The sequence below is a fragment of the Electrophorus electricus genome, chromosome 15, assembly GCF_041902795.1.
Source record: "Electrophorus electricus isolate QZ-2024a chromosome 15, ASM4190279v1, whole genome shotgun sequence".
Classification (NCBI taxonomy): Eukaryota; Metazoa; Chordata; class Actinopteri; order Gymnotiformes; family Gymnotidae; genus Electrophorus; species Electrophorus electricus.
Genome location: NC_137511.1, coordinates 21,905,022 through 21,908,758, shown reverse-complemented (window position 1 = coordinate 21,908,758; position 3,737 = coordinate 21,905,022).

The window sequence follows — 3,737 nt, the reverse complement described above, 5'->3', positions numbered from 1 at the left end:
AATGCAAACATAGTAGTCCATGCCAGAAGACACTGAACCATCACTATCAGCATGCAACTCATAACTGCATCAAAACTCCACATAAACTTCAGTTCAAATAAAACCTGTGGAACAAGGGAAACCACAAAGGTCATTTTCAGATAATGGGGCACAGCATTGGAAATCCCTGTGTTGTGCACTGTTCATTTGCTGCTCATTATTATTCCCAGCCTCTGTTCGTAGTCCAGGCCTCATGTTTTCTATTGCCAGTATTAGTTAAGTGTTCTTGTCATTGCTTGTGTTATTGTTTTAGCCTCCTTCCACTTTGTCTTCATCTGTGTTGTTTACTTTTGTTCAGCATGTTCTCTCTTTGTATCATGTATTCTATGGCATTGGGCTGGTGTAGTGATTATGATTCTGCATCAGCCCTTAATAAATCTTGCGCTTCTCCACGTGTGCGTTCACCTTCCAACCGTTCATCGTTACACAGATAAAAAGGAATTTAAGGCTTTATTGAACAAAGTAAAGACTGGATTAAACAATACAAACCACTACAGGTGCAAAGGCGGGAACCATAATATCAGGCATAGGTTGAAAGAAGAAAACAAGCCATAAAGTGTAAACAAGGTTCAGACACGCTCGCTGTGCAGAAAGAGACTTCGCAACTGGAACACAGACCAGGAGGTTTTATACACGAGCGTTAATGAAGGTACCAAGTAGCAGGTGTAGTTAGATCTGCAGGCACTGGCATGTCCATCCGGAGTGGAGGGGGTGACATGGTGCATTACAGACTTAAGAAATGTGGCCGTAAAACCTTCCGTGAACCTTTCAGTCCGACTTGATTTCTTTTCAGTAAACGCTCGTGCACAAGGACGTGACTTTGAGAGCCAGCTGAATTGAATGGATGCCCGGTCCTCATGCTCGTCCCCAGGGCTGGTGCACCAACTGGGATTAACTGCCAAACTGGCAGAAACTGAGACCATTTTTCATAGAGAGGTTTAAGCCTGTTGCACCAAGACCAGTAGCGATGCATGCGCTCGTTTAAAACTTGGAACGTGACCATTGCTAAGCAACCTGCACTATTACTAATTGCATACAAATGATATTGTTCATATAAACCATGCTGAGCTCTAAACAAAGCTGCTTAACAACAGTTACGTGACTAATGTGCTCCTGAGTCTCTGAATCAGGCCTCACGCTGCTTCATTCTAGCTGAACATGTAAAGCTGATATGATGTCGCCATCACGCGCACTTGCTGTTGGAGAGTTTAACTCTGCTCCCACAGAAAAGGGAGCTGTGAAACCTCACCTTACACCTGCTCCCACATAGGCCAACATTTATGCCGCTCTTAGGAGAAACTCAGGTTGTGATCGGTGCTAAAATCTCACATCAGCAGTGTGCGAATCGGAAAGTTCGCATACGATCACAAGAGTCGCGTGGTTTGTTTTTAGCACGTGGACGTGTCGGTTTTTGGCTTGTAATCTCGAGCTCACCGGGTGAACGGCTTATCCATAATTAAGTCAACAACAACACAGCCTACTAGAAACGACTTCAAATAAGCTTGATTCTTTGGCGTTTATTTATGCATGTGGTACATCTACCTGGATCGCTAATGACAGTCTGGCTAATTTCCGCTAGCTGGAGAGAGAGTTAGAATTAGACAATGACCAAGTTTATCCAGGCGTGGTCTTTTCCCTCTTCTACAATCTGATTTTTAGCGCTTGGACTCTTTCACAAAATGTCTTTTAGTCCGAGGCCAAGACATTTCCAAGCAGTCTGTCTTCATTTATGTGTACTCACCTTTGGGAAAGTTCCTGCCTCAGATCAGACACGCTCCAAACTGCATGAACGCTTCACAACTTCTTTAATGACCATCTTGCAAAATGACCCCTATTTATAGATTTATGTTCATAGATTTTTATTTAGTTTTATTACACACATAGTGACTTCATAGGGCTAGACTGTGATGTCATAATACCACGTGACAGTGAAGGCACTTATATGTAGAACTGAACGAAATACTCAGAGGCACAGTTAGTTAATTTCACATACATGTTTTATGAAAAATATTTCACAAATTTTAGAATACAAATGAATTTCAGGGCTTTATAGTTATTATAGTGAATTAGCCTCACCAGGCCTGCCATGCTAAGCTAATAGCCTGTGTTTGAGTCATAAGCACTGAACATCAGGACACTGAGTTGGGCTTCATTCTTTCTCACAGACTTCATGTATAGGCAGCGCTGTACTGCCCTGTTCTCTTCCTTTTCCCCCAACTTCTTTATAAGGGTTCTTTTACTTGTCTGTTGGACTCCTTCATCCTCTTATTCTTCCATAATTACTGCCTGCAATCTATATATAATAGGCTGTAATAAGCAATAACAGATTTTTCTCCAACTTCTTCATAATGGATCTTTCACTTGTCGACACCCTGTGACACACACTGGCTTTCATCACTGTTACTGTATGATGATATAAACACTGTACATATGGTCAATGTCACACTTTAGGCATGGGCACACACACACAGACAGACACATGGCCACACGCACACACACGCGCACACACACGCGCACACACACACGCGCACACACACGCGCACACACACACACACACACACACACACAGACAGCCACACACACGCACAAGCCCTTTACTTTAATATCCTGTATGCAGGCATGTTACCTTCTATTCCACCAAGCACAGAAGTAACATCGTATTCACAACATGACAAATATAAGTGTTTTGGAAATTCAGCATAATATTTATCCCTCACTTTCTTTCTTTGAAAGGTTGACTGGAAGATATGCAGATGTACAAGTAGCTGGGGGGATTACTGTCACACTGGTACAAACATCAAAGTTTGTTTTGGGTTGTCAGATCTTCCAAAAGTCTTATCTATTCTAGTTCCTATTATAAAGTTTGTGTTCCCAAAATGATTCCTCATACCTGCCCTTGTGCAGACCTTGGTAGCCCTGCTTGTCAATGGGTTCAGTAAGACTTTTATAAATGGTTCCTTGCTACTAGAAGCAATCTCAGCCAGACTAACAGGCATGGAATTCATGCAGTGTTACTGTTTGCTTCCATGACAGCAGGAATAATGCTCCTATTTACGACAAGCAAGTTGCCAAGAATGCCTTAAGATCTTTTTTCCAATTTTGACCACATTTGTCCAAGTTTGGAGTTGGAATGGATGGAGCTTGAGGGCTGTTTCCAGCTGTGTCATACTCCACTGCCCTTACTCGTCATCCATCATCCAATAGACTCCCACATCTAATCCTGCTTTTTCTCTTTCGGGTATCTTTCTGAGTCTCTTAAGTTCGCTCTCTCATTCACTCAACAAAATATCACCCATCAACTCTCGGTTTCTGTTTCCATTCTTCTTCATCTTTCATTCTCCCTCTCTGTCCCTCTCCCTTCATTTGTCTCCCCATTTTCTCTCTTCCCTTTCTCTCTCTCTCTCTCTCTCTCTCTCTCTCCCTCTCCCTCTCCCTCTCTCTGTGTCTCTCTTGCTCAGGGTGTTCTGGGATTGAGAGGTTGTTCTGGACACTTTTTATGAGAACACACACACACACATTCAGTTCAATTCAATTGTGCCAAAGCTTTAGTGAAGAAATTACTGCTAACAATGATAGTAAGTACAACAGTAATATAACTACAACAACTCCTATTACCAATAAACAATAATAATAATTATAATAAGATAGGGGGTAAATATAGGCAATGGTGTGGTAATTTGGCTGAAATCCAATTTGTC